Below are 14,337 nucleotides of genomic sequence, written 5' to 3'. Positions count from 1 at the left end.
TAAAGAGTCAAGACCCATCAGTCTGCTGTATTCAGGAGACCCATCTCACATGCAGAGACATACATAGGCTCAAAATAAAGGGATGGAGGAAGATTTACCAAGCAAATGGAGAACAAAAAAAAAGCAAGGGTTGCAATCCTAGTCTCTGATAAAACAGACTTTAAACCATCAAAGATCAAAAGAGACAAAGAAGGCCATTACAAAATGGTAAAGGGATCAATTCAACAGGAAGAGCTAACTATCCTAAATATATATGCACCCAATACAGGAGCACCCAGATTCATAAAGCAAGTCCTTAGACACTTACAAAGAGACTTAGACTCCCATACACTAATAATGGGAGACTTCAACACTCCACTGTCAACATTAGACAGATCAACGAGACAGAAAGTTAACAAGGATATCCAGGAATTGAACTCATCTCTGCAGCAAGCAGACCTAATAGACATCTATAGAACTCTCCACCCCAAATCAACAGAATATACATTCTTCTCAGCACCACATCGTACTTACTCCAAAATTGACCACATAATTGGAAGTAAAGCACTCCTCAGCAAATGTACAAGAACAGAAATTATAACAAACTGTCTCTCACACCACAGTGCAATCAAACTAGAACTCAGGACTAAGAAACTCAATCAAAACTGCTCAACTACATGGAAACTGAACAACCTGCTCCTGAATGACTACTGGGTACATAACGAAATGAAGGCAGAAATAAAGATGTTCTTTGAAACCAATGAGAACAAAGAGACAACATACCAGAATCTCTGGGACACATTTAAAGCAGTGTGTAGAGGGAAATTTATAGCACTAAATGCCCACAAGAGGAAGCTGGAAAGATCTAAAATTGACACTCTAACATCACAATTAAAAGAACTAGAGAAGCAAGAGCAAACACATTCAAAAGCTAGCAGAAGGCAAGAAATAACTAAGATCAGAGCAGAACTGAAGGAGATAGAGACACAAAAAACCCTCCAAAAAATCAATGAATCCAGTAGTTGGTTTTTTGAAAAGATCATCAAAATTGACAGACCGCTAGCAAGACTAAAAAGGAAGAAAAGAGAGAAGAATCAAATAGATGCAATAAAAAATGATAAAGAGGATATCACCACCGACACCACAGAAATACAAACTGCCATCAGAGAATACTATAAACACCTCTACGCAAATTTACTGGAAAATCTAGAAGAAATGGATAATTTCCTGGACACTTACACTCTTCCAAGACTAAACCAGGAAGAAGTTGAATCCCTGAACTGACCAATAGCAGGCTCTGAAATTGAGGCAATAATTAATAGCCTACCAATAAAAAAAAGTCCAGGACCAGATGGATTCACAGCTGAATTCTACCAGAGGTATAAGGAGGAGCTGGTACCATTACTTCTGAAACTATTCCAATCAATAGAAAAAGAGGGAATCCTCCCGAACTCATTTTATGAGGCCACCATCAACCTGATACCAAAGCCTGGCAGAGACACAACAAAAAAAAGAGGATTTTAGACCAATATCCCTGGTGAACATCAATGCAAAAATCCTCAATAAAATACTGGCAAACTGGATTCAGCAGCACATCAAAAAGCTTATCCACCATGATCAAGTGGGCTTCATCCCTGGGATGCAAGGCTGGTTCAACATTCACAAATCAATAAACATAATCCAGCATATAAACAGAACCAAAGACAAGAACCACATGATTATCTCAATAGATGCAGAAAAGGCTTTTGACAAAATTCAACAGCCCTTCATGCTAAAAACGCTCAATAAATTCGGTATTGATGGAACGTACCTCAAAATAATTAGAGCTATTTATGACAAACCCACAGCCAATATCATACTGAATGGGCAAAAACTGGAAAAATTCCCTTTGAAAACTGGCACAAGACAGGGATGCCCTCTCTCACCACTCCTATTAAACATAGTGTTGGAAGTTCTGGCTAGGGCAATCAGGCAAGAGAAAGAAATCAAGGGTATTCAATTAGGAAAAGAAAGAGTCAAATTGTCCCTCTTTGCAGATACATGATTGTATATTTAGAAAACCACATTGTCTCAGCCCAAAATCTCCATAAGCTGATAAGCAACTTCAGCAAAGTCTCAGGATACAAAATTAATGTGCAAAAATCACAAGCATTCTTATACACCAGTAACAGACAAACAGAGAGCCAAATCAGGAATGAACTTCCATTCACAATTGCTTCAAAGAGAATAAAATACCTAGGAATCCAACTTACAAGGAATGTAAAGGACCTCTTCAAGGAGAACTACAAACCACTGCTCAGTGAAAGAAAAGAGGACACAAACAAGTGGAAGAACATACCATGCTCATGGATAGGAAGAATCAATATCGTGAAAATGGCCATACTGCCCAAGGTTATTTATAGATTCAATGCCATCCCCATCAGGCTACCAATGAGTTTCTTCACAGAATTGGAAAAAACTGCTTTAAAGTTCATATGGAACCAAAAAAGAGCCCCCATCTCCAAGACAATCCTAAGTCAATAGAACAAAGCTGGAGGCATCACGCTACCTGGCTTCAAACTATACTACAAGGCTACAGTAACCAAAACAGCATGGTACTGGTACCAAAACAGAGATATAGACCAATGGAACAGAACAGAGTCATCAGAAATAATACCACACATCTACAGCCATCTGATCTTTGACAAACCTGAGAGAAACAAGAAATGGGGAAAGGATTCCCTATTTAATAAATGGTGCTGGGAAAATTGGCTAGCCATAAGTAGAAAGCTGAAACTGGATCCTTTCCTTACTCCTTATATGAAAATTAATTCAAGATGGATTAGAGACGTAAATGTTAGACCTAATACCATAAAAACCCTAGAAGAAAACCTAGGTAGTACCATTCAGGACATAGGCATGGGCAAAGACTTCATGTCTAAAACACCAAAAGCAACGGCAGCAAAAGCCAAAATTGACAAATGGGATCTCATTAAACTAAAGAGCTTCTGCACAGCAAAAGAAACTACCATCAGAGTGAACAGGCAACCTACAGAATGGGAGAAAATTTTTGCAATCTACTCATCTGACAAAGGGCTAATATCCAGAACCTACAAAGAACTCAAACAAATTTACAAGAAAAAAACAAACAACCCCATCAAAAAGTGGGCAAAGGTTATGAACAGACAGTTCTCAAAAGAAGACATTCATACAGCCAACAGACACATGAAAAAATGCTCATCATCACTGGCCATCAGAGAAATGCAAATCAAAACCACAATGAGATACCATCTCACACCAGTTAGAATGGCGATCATTAAAAAGTCAGGAAACAACAGGTGCTGGAGAAGATGTGGAGAAATAGGAACACTTTTACACTGTTGGTGGGATTGTAAACTAATTCAACCATTATGGAAAACAGTATGGCGATTCCTCAAGGATCTAGAACTAGATGTACCATATGACCCAGACATCCTATTACTGGGGATATACCCAAAAGATTATAAATCATGCTGCTATAAAGACACATGCACACGTATGTTTATTGCGGCACTATTCACAATAGCAAAGACTTGGAATCAACCCAAATGTCCATCAGTGACAGACTGGATTAAGAAAATGTGGCACATATACACCATGGAATACTATGCAGCCATCAAAAAGGATGAGTTTGTGTCCTTTGTAGGGACATGGATGCAGCTGGAAACCATCATTCTTAGCAAAGTATCACAAGAACAGAAAACCAAACACCGCATGTTCTCACTCATAGGTGGGAACTGAACAATGAGATCACTTGAAGTCAGGAAGGGGAATTTTACACACCGGGGCCTATCATGGGGAGGGGGGAGGTGGGAGGGATTGTATTGGGAGTTATATCTGATGTAAATGACAAGTTGATGGGTGCTGACGAGTTGATGGGTGCAGCACGCCAACATGGCACAAGTATACATATGTAACAAACCTGCACGTTATGCACATGTACCCTAGAACTTAAAGTATAATAATAAATAAATAAATAAATAAATAAATAAATAAATAAATAGATAAATAAATATAAAATCAAGATATATATCTCAAAGGTAAAAAAAAAAAAAAAAAAAAAAAAAAAAAAAGGATCCTGGAGAACTTTCTGAGTTACAAGGCACTGTCTCTTATTGTCTTCCTTTACATTTCCCCAAACAAATGGAGTCTCTCTCTCTCTCTCTCTCTCTCCATGATGAGCCACCTGTAGTTGGTTGGGGGGGAGGGGTGGTGGTGACACAAACACTCCTGTGGCCACCACCACTGGGACAGTGCTGAGTCACAGTTAAAGCTAACGCAGTACAGGGTCTCACCCACAGCCTGTGGCAACTATTGCCTGGCTACCATTAATGTTTATTCAAGACCCAAAGCTCTTTAGTGAGCAGGTGGTGAAATCTGCCAAAGCAAGGTCTCCCTTCAGGGCATGAGTTCTCTTCTGGCTTTGAGTGGGTCTAGAAATGTTGTCCTAAAGCTTTTGGCCTGAGTTTGGGGCTTCAGGGCTCTATAGGGTTTTATCTTACTATGACTCTGCTGGTTTCCAAGTTGCAAGACAAAGTCTTCTTTACTCTTCCTTATGCTTTCCTCAAGCAGAAGGTGTCTCTCCTGGAGCTATAAGCTCTGCTCCCTGGAGTTGGGGGAGAGGTAATGCAAGCACGTTCTTGGCCACCATAGCTGATGTCTCACTGGCTCCCATGTATCCCAAGCCCACTGGCTCCAATCCCAGTACAACACCAGGACTTACCCAGGAATTTTGGTTCTTGTAACCTAGACTTCCTTTCAAATTTATTTAGGACCCCAAAGAACTTTAGTCCATGGTTGTGGGGCTAGATGGAACTCAGGTTCTGACTGGTAGGATGGATGATTCCCCACTGGCTAGGTCTGGTCTGAATGCTCCCTCGATGGTTACCAGGTGAATTCTGCTCTGGGTTTGTTGCCACTGTAACATGGCAACACTGAATTCCAAAGTAAAGTCTCACAATCACTTCGCTCTCCCTCCCTCAAGCACACAAATTATCTCTCCCAGCGCCATATGGAACTACCATGGGATGAGGGAGGGACAGTGTAGGCAATTCAAGACTGTCTTTTCTACCTCCTCAATGCCATTTTGCTTAATATGATGTCAAAACTATGTATTGCTATAACTCACCTGTATTTTGGTTCTCATTTATGTGTTTTTCCTGTAAATAGTTATTCAGTTTCGTTTTTCTGTGGGGGGACAATCACTGGAGGATTCTATTCAGTCATATTGCATTGCCTTTTACTGTAGTGCTTTTTGTTTGTTTCTGTTTAAAAGTGTTGCACTGTATCGTGTTTATAGAGTGCTTCACTAGAAGTCACTGTGAATATTCTCATTCATAAAAGTTAACTGGGCCGGGTGCGGTGGCTCATACTTGTAATCCCAGCACTTCGTGAGTCTGAGGCAGGTGCATCATTTGAGATCAGGAGTTCGAGACCAGCCTGACCAACATGGTGAAACCACATCTGTACTAAAAATATAAAAATTAGCGGGGCGTGGTGGTAAACCTAGCTACTCAGATAGCTGAAGCAGGAGACTTGTTTGAATCTGGGAGGCAGAGGTTGCAGTGAGCCGAGATCATGCCACTCCACTCCAGCAAGACTGTCTCAAAAGAAAAAAAAAAGTTAACTGACAGAAAACCTATCCACATATTCTCAAGCAGCTAAAAAGACATGTTGGCAACCCTTCCAAGGATTAGATTGTTTTTCCACCCTCAACATGATACTTTATTTGCTTCTCCAGAATATTTCTGTCTCAGAAAAAAGAAAACGAACTACCTTGCATTTCCAATGGAAACAGCTTGTGGAATGTTAGAAAGAATGAGTAAGGCAGATTCACTGTTTTACCCACGTACACAAATATAAACACTTGGGGAAGGTTTCTCATCCAAATAATTTTGAAACTTCCAAAACTTTTACTCATGTCTGAAAGCTGTGCTCACTAATAATATCTTGCCTTTTGCTATAGACTTACTGTTAATGTTTCCTCAAAATTCTTATGTTCAAACTTGAATTTCCAATGTGATGTTATTTGGAGGTAAGCCTTTGGGAGGTAATTAGATTTAGATGAAATAAAGAGGGTAGTGCCCCATCATGATGGGAATATATATATATATATATGTGTGTGTGTGTGTGTGTGTGTATATATATGTGTGTGTGTGTATATATATGTGTGTGTGTATATATATATATATATGGAAGACACCAGGGGCTTTTCCTTCTCAGCCACGTGAGAATACAATAAGAAGACAGCTGTCTGCAAATCAGGGAGTGGGCCTTCATCAAACTGAATCTACTGCACCTTGATTTTGGACACCATAGCCTCCAGAACTGTGAGAAAGAAATGTCTATTGTTTAAGCTACACAGTCTATAATATTTTGTTATAGCAGCCTAAACTGAGACATCCTTACATGCTGATTTTAATGTTTTACACACACATACACATACACACACACATACAACAAAACAACAACAAAAAGGAGGAAAAGTATTGTTTAGATTATTTTATACTGAAGGGACGGGACAACTAAAACTCAAGCGAGTTTGGAAAATTGCCTAAGGTCATACAGCCAATGGTGAAAGAAATGTTACCAGGTCAGTAAGGGTAGGAATAATCTCTGTTTCAGATATCAGTGCCTTCTTTAGACCTGAAGGTTAAAGATAAAAGTGAAAGCCCCAGATGACTTAAGCCATAGACTAAAGAGAGAGATACAGACACAGAAGAAAAGAGGGAAGAAGAAGGGAAAATAAACACAAATGCAGGTGGGGAAAGAGGCACATGCATTGAAGAGTTAGAAAGCCAATGGTCATGGCCTCAGTCAGAGTTATCCCTCTGGCATTTAAATACATATTTCACCTTGATCACAGGCTATCCTATCGACTGAAAATCCTTACAGACCTAGTACCCCTTATATATGTACATTTTTGCATAACAGGCAACTTTCTTCAAACTACCATCTATTTCATAAAGTAAATAAAAGCCAATCTCAATGAAACCTTCTTCAGTGATAGATAACTTCTATAAGAATGCGGTCCCATTGTTAAAAAATGTTGGTTTTATATTGTAAGCTGAAAACGATCTCCACCTAACTTCCAGATATTGATCCTATTCCTTCCTTCTAAAGAATCAGCTTCCTCCACTCTTACACATGACAGCCATTTTTTATATGAGAACAGCAGACATGCTTTTCTCTCCCCTTCTCCAGCATCAAAGTTTTCACTTCCCAGGATATTCATCATTGGTATTATAATATATTCTTCATGAAGTCTGCTTTCAGCCCCTTACTATGATCACATTTCTCTGGATGCTTGAATTTATTTAAGTCTGTCATTAAATGTGACATCCAAATTTATCTGACTAACATGAAGTGGAACAAGAATACCAGATTCTTAAGTATTTTGCTAGCTTCTGGATAACCACATTACACTGTAGAGTTGTCATACTCAAAGTTATTCCTTAAACATGAGTTGTTATCAAGCCAGCTATCTTCATATCAAACTTGTACAATTATCTTACTGAACCTAAATGTAGTATTTACATTAGTTAAAATTTGTTTAGTTTTTGTTTTTCCATATTTCATAATATTTAAATAATTCCAAACTGATTGGTTCCTGTTTCACAAATACTTTTAGCAGGCATTGTTATTACAGAATAATTAGAAGTATTAGATTAGGGAAAGGAAAGTAGATGCTAATGCAGAATCATGAAATTACAGCTGATGAAAATTTTAAAAAGAAACACTCCAAAAATCAAACATAGGAATTAAAGAAGCAATCTTAGTCCTTAAGCATTCACTGTAGGAGTAAAGGGCCCTACATACCTCATGGTGTTTTGCTGTATTTATAGGTCACACGGTAACAGGTTTGAGCCATTAGGACAGCCTTCTCTTATGTTAACTGTCCTGTATTAAATAAGGCAATAATATAACAGTCTTGGCAAATGGCCTTGCTTAAAAATATTTTAGTGCCTCTAGTGGGTTGAATGGTGGCCACCAAAAAGATACGCCCACATATTAATTCCTAGAACTTGTGAGTGATAAGTTATTTGGGAAAAGGGGTCATTGCATATGCTATTAAATTAAACATTTAGAACTGAGGAGATTATCCTGGATTATCTCAGTGACAAGTATCTTTACAGGATTAAAAAAAGAGGAAACATATACATAGAGAAAAGGGCAATATAAAAATGGAGGCAGAGAGTGGAGTACTTTAATGAGGCTGTGAGCCAAGGAATGCTAAGAATTGTGGGAATCCATTAGAAACTAGGAGAAATAACCATGGAATGGACTCTCAGCTAGAACCTTGGGAGAGAGTGCAAACTTGGAGACACAGACTTTGAGTTTGTGGCCTCCAGAACTATGAGAGAATTAATTGCTCTTGTTTCAAGCCACTGAGTTTGCGGTAATCGGTAACTCCCTGTCTAGAAAACTACTATAGTGCTTAAAGTGCTAAATATCACTACCTGGCAAATTTATTTACAATGCAAATTGTTTAAAACTATATAAATGAACAATTATAGGTAAAGAATCAATATAATAATAATATGAATTACACAATCTGAACAACATAGTATCATTATTATTTTAACCAATAAAATGAACTTACTCAACATATAATGAAACAATATTTACTCATTTATCTGTGCAACCATTTATCCATCTATACATTCATCAGTTTAGCCCACCATCCAGTCAGTATTTATCTAAACATTGTTGAGTTTAACTTTAAATGAAAATTATTGCATGCGTTTATCCATCAATGTTGTTGATCACAAACATATTTTATAGGTTGTGATAATTTCGATCACCCAGATGCTTGCAAATACCTGAATATTAAGAGTTATGTAGGGCAGAGCAAGATGGCTGTGCAGAAGCCTATACCATTCATCTCCCACAAGCAGGAAAACCAAATTTTAACAACTAACTACACACAAAAAACACCATCACAAAAACTAAACACCAGGTAAGCACACACAGTACTTGAGTTTTACTTCATATCACTGAAAGAGGCACTGAAGAGAGTAGGCAGTCACTCTTGAATGGCCAATGTCACCCTTTACCCAACCCCTGGCAGTAGCCACATGGCAAGAGAGAATCTACCCTTGTGGGAGGGAGAGTGCAGCAAGTAGGGTACTTTACATTCAACTTAGGGCTACCCTGTCACTGCAGAGAGAAAACCTGTGCTAGGCTCAGCAGGCACGCACGCACAGAAAGTACATTTTGACTAACCCTAGCCAGAGGAGAATCACCCATCTCAGTGGTCAGAAGCTGAGTTTCTTGGCAGGTCTCTTCACCACAGGACAAAGTGCTCTGGAATCCTAAGTAAACTTGAAAGGCAATCCAGGACACAAGGACGGCAATTATTGGGCAACTAATGGTGCTGGGTTGGGGTTAGAGCCAGTGGACTAGGGTGACATGTGACCTAGAAAGAGAGCAGATGAGGTGACTAAGGGAGTGCTTGAGCCCCACATTCCCAACCCTATGCAATGCTTCTAGCAGTAAGAAAGGTAATTCCTTCTTTCTGCTTCAGGAAAGGAGAGGGAAGGGTAAAGAGGAAAAGTAAAGAGGACTTTGTCTTGCATCCTGGATATCAGCTTAGCCACAATAGGACAGGGCAGTGGGCAGAGTTGTGAGATTTCCCTTCCAGGACCTACCTCCTGGATGACATTTCTAGACACACCCTTGGTCAGAAGGGTGGAACCCATGGCCTTGATGGGAAGGGCCAAGTCGTGGCAGGATTCATCAACTGCTGACTAAAGAACCCTTGGGCCATGAATAACCAGCAGCAATACACAGATAGTACATGGACTCACTCGGCACCAGGTAGCACTCTGTGGGACTTGGGCTCTGGGACACGCTTGCTTCAGGTGTGACTCAGCACATTCCCAGCTGTGGTGACTGTGGTGAAAGCCTCCTTCTGTTTGAGAATAGCAGAGAGAAAAGTAGCAGAGACTTTGTCTTCCACCTTAGGTTCCAGTTCAGCCATAGAAGGTAAAGAATTAAGTGGGATCTTGGCACTTAGGTCCAAGCCTAGACTCTTGGACAGCATACCTGGACCTCCCCTGGCCCATAGGGAAGCACACTGCCCTTAAGTGTGAGTCCCAGGCCAGGCAACATTCATCATAAGCTGAATGATAAGCTCTTGGGCCACATCACTGGTGGCCTGGGAGAAACCCCCATTGGCTGGTGGTGGTAGTGACCAGAGAGAGAAAGAGAGACTCCTTCACCTGTGGAAATGGGTGAGTAGAGTGGGAAGGACTTTGTCTTGTGGTTTGAGGGACAGCTTAGCTACAGTAGAATAGAACAACAGGTAAATTTCTAATGTTTTTGACTCCAATCTCTGGCTCCCAGACACCATCTCTGGACACACTCAGGTCCTGGGGGAACTCACTGCTCTAAAAAGAGAGATACAAACATCGGTGGCTTTGCCACCTACTGATTGTAGAGCCCTGCAATCTTGAATGACTATAAGTAGTAGACAGGTAGTGGTTGCAGTGGGCCTTGGACAAGCTCCAGTGAAGTGTTGGTTTCAGTTCTGAAGCCTTGGACAAGACCCAGTGAAGTGTTGGTTTCAGGTCTGAAGCAGCAAAGTCCCAATAGTGCTTTGCACATGGCTGCTTTTTTCCCCCCACCCCCATTTTCATGCAGTTCCAGCACAGAGATACTCCATTATTTGGAAGAAAGTAAGGAAAAAGTACAAGAGTCTTGGCCTGACAATCAAGAGAATTCTGGATCTTATCCAAGACCACCATGGTTGTACGACTATGAGTCTTGATACAGTTTGGTTGTGTCCTCACCCAAATTTCATCTTGAATTGTAGTTCCCATAATCCTCATATATCATGGGATAGGCGAGGTGGAAATAATCGAATTATGGGGGAGATTTCTCATATCCTGTTCTCATGATAGTGAGTTAGTTCCCATGAGATCTGATGGTTTTATAAGGGGCTTCTCACTTCACTGGGCACTCATTCTCTCCCATGCCATCCTGTGAAGAGGTGCCTTCCACCATGATTGTAAGTCTCCTGGGGCCTCCCTACCTGTACATAAATGTGAGTCAATTAAAGCTCATTTCCTTATAAATTACCCAGTCTTGTGTATGTCGTTATAGCAGCATGGCAACAGACTAATACAGTAACTTGGTATCACATAGAGTGGGGTGTTGCAATAAGGATACAAAAAATGCAGAAGCAACTCTGGAACTGGTTAACAGGAAGCATTTGTAAGAGTTTAGAAGGTTCAGAAGAAAAAAGAAAGATGTGGGGAGGTTCGTAAATTCCTAGAGACTTGTTAAATGAGTTTGACCAAAATGCTGATAGTGATATGAATAATGAAGTCCAGGCTGAAGTGGTATCAGATGGAGATGAGGAACTTGTTGGGAACAGGAACAAAGGTGACTCTTGTTATGCTTTAAAAAGAGACTGGCAACATTTTTCCCCTTCCCTAGAGATCCATGGAACTTTGAACTCGAAAGAGATGATTTAGCATGAAGGGCTGTTGAACTATGTCAAGGCCTTCTCTGCATTTATTGAGATAATCATATGGTTTTTGTCTTTGATTCTGGTTATATGCTGTATGACGTTTATTGATTTGCATATGTTGAACCACACTTGCATCCCAGGGATGAAGCCCATTTGATCCTGATGGATAAACTTTTGGATGTGCTGATGGATTTGGTTTGCCAGTATTTCATTGAGGATTTTTGCATCGATGTTCGTCAGGGATATTGGTCTAAAATTCTCTTTTTTTGTTGTATCTCTGCCAGGCTTTGGTATCAGGATGATGCTGTCCTGATAAAATGAGCTAGGGAGGATTCCCTCTTTTCTATTGATTGGAATAGTTTCAGAAGGAAAACCAGCTCCTCGTTGTACTTCTGGTAGAATTCGGCTGTGAATCCGTCTCGTCCTGGACATTTTTTGGTTGGTAGGCTCTTAATTATTGCCTCAATTTCAGAGCCTGTTATTGGTCTATTCAGGGATTCAACTTCTTCCTGGTTTAGTCTTGGGAGGATGTATGTGTCCAGGAATTTATCCATTTCTTCTAGATTTTCTAGTTTATTTGCATAGAGGTGTGTAGAGTACTCTCTGATGATAGTTTGTATTTCTGTGGGGTCAGTGGTGATATCCCCTTTATCATTTTTTTATTGCATCTATTTAATTCTTATCTCTTTTCTTCTTTATTAGTCTTGCTAGTGGTCTATCAATTTTGTGGATCCTTTCAAAAAACCAGCTCCTGGATTCATTGATTTTTTGGAGGGTTTCTTGTACCTCTATCTCCTTCAGTTCTGCTCTGATCTTAATTATTTCTTGCCTTCTGCTAGCTTTTGAATGTGCTTGCTCTTGCTTCTCTAGTTCTTTTAATTGTGATGTTAGGGTGTCAATTTTAAATCTTTCCTGTTTTCTCTTGTGGGCATTTAGTGTTATAAATTTCCCTCTACACACTGCGTTAAATGTGTCCCAGAGATTCTGGTACGTTGTGTCTTTGTTTTCATTGCCTTTCATGCTAAAAACTCTCAATAAATTAGGTATTGATGGGACATATCTCAAAATAATAAGAGCTATTTATGACAAACCCACAGCCAATATCATACTGAATGGGCAAAAACTGGAAAAATTCCCTTTGAAAACTGGCACAAAACAGGGATGCCCTCTCTCACCATTCCCATTCAACATAGTGTTGGAAGTTCTGGCCAGGGCAATCAGACAGGAGAAAGAAATAAAGGGTATTAAATTAGGAAAAGAGGAAGTCAAATTGTCCCTGCTTGCAAATGACATGACAGTATATTTAGAAAACCCCATCGTCTCAGCCCAAAATCTCCTTATGCTGATAAGCACCTTCAGCAAAGTCTCAGGATACAAAATCAATGTGCAAAAATCACAAGCATTCTTATACACAAATAACAGACAAACAGAGAGCCAAATCATGAGTGAAATCCCATTCTGAATTGCTTCAAATAGAATAAAATACCTAGGAATCCAACTTACAAGGGATGTGAAGGACCTCTTCAAGAAGAACTACAAACCACTGCTCAAGGAAGTAAAAGAGTACAAAAACAAATGGAAGAACATTCCATGCTCATGGATAGGAAGAATCAGTGACATGAAAATGGCCATACTGCCCAAGGTAATTTGTAGATTCAATGCCATCCCCATCAAGCTACCAACGACTTTATTCACAGAATTGGAAAAAAAAAATCTTTAAAGTTCATATGGAACCAAAAAAGGCCATGCATTGCCAAGACAATCCTATGCCAAAAGAACAAAGCTGAAGGCATTACGCTACCTGACTTCAAACTATACTACAAGGCTATGGTAATTAAAACAGCATGGTACTGGTACCAAAACAGAGATATAGACCAATGGAACGGAACAGAGCCCTCAGAAATAATACCACGCATCTACAACCATTTTATCTTTGAAAATCCTGACAAAAACAAGAAACGGGAAAAGGAATCCCTATTTATTAGATGGTGCTGGGAAACTGGCTAGCCATATGTAGAAAGCTGAAACTGGATGCCTTCTTTACACCTTATATGAAAATTAATTCAAGATGAATTAGATACTGAAATGTTAGACCTAAAACCATAAAAACCGTAGAAGAAAACTTAGGCAATACCATTCAGGATATAGTCATGGGCAAGGGCTTCATGTCTAAAACACCAAAAGCAATGGCAACAAAAGCCAAAATTGACAAATGGGATCTAATTAAACTAAAGAGCTTCTGCACAGCAAAAGAAACTATCATCAGAGGAAACAGGCAACTTACAGAATGGGAGAAAATGTTTGCAATCTACTCATCTGACAAAGAGCTAATATCCAGAATCTACAAAGAACTCAAACAAGTGTACAAGAAAAAAACAAACGACCCCATCAAAAAGTGGACGAAGGATATTTTCAGACATTTCTCAAAAGAAGACATGTATGCAGACATCAGACACATGGAAAAATGCTCATCATCACTCGCCATCAGAGAAATGCAAATCAAAACCACAATGAGGCACCATCTCACACCAGTTAGAATGGCAATCATTAAAAAGCCAGGAAACGACAGGTGCTGGAGAGGATGTTGAGAAATAGGAACACTTTTACAATGTTGGTGGGACTGTAAACCAGTTCAACCATTGTGGAAGACAGTGTGGTAATTGCTCAAGGATCTAGAGCTGAAAATACCATTTGACCCAGCCATAACATTACTGGGTGTATAGCCAAAGGATTACAAATCATGCTGCTATAAAGACACATGCATGCGTGTGTTTATTGTGTCACTATTCACAATAGCAAAGACTTGGAACCAACTCAAATGTCCATCGGTGATAGACTGGATTAAGAAAATGTGGCACATATAC

At 39.6% G+C, this 14,337-nt stretch overlaps 1 protein-coding gene across 1 annotated transcript in view; it reads right to left on the bottom strand.

The window, feature by feature from the left end:
• Nucleotides 1–9,804: 9,804 nt before the first annotated feature.
• The window catches only part of GPR174 (G protein-coupled receptor 174), a 67,522-nt gene continuing 62,989 nt past the window's right edge, over nucleotides 9,805–14,337 (bottom strand). The window contains exon 4 of the transcript XR_010584453.2: nucleotides 9,805–9,910. The gene's annotated coding sequence lies outside the window, so the exon portion shown is untranslated. The remainder of the gene's footprint in view (nucleotides 9,911–14,337) is intronic.

Source organism: Macaca fascicularis, chromosome X (genome assembly GCF_037993035.2).
Source record: "Macaca fascicularis isolate 582-1 chromosome X, T2T-MFA8v1.1".
Taxonomy (NCBI): domain Eukaryota; kingdom Metazoa; phylum Chordata; class Mammalia; order Primates; family Cercopithecidae; genus Macaca; species Macaca fascicularis.
Note: the sequence above shows the minus strand (reverse complement) of the source record. Positions and strands in the feature narration are given on the sequence as shown.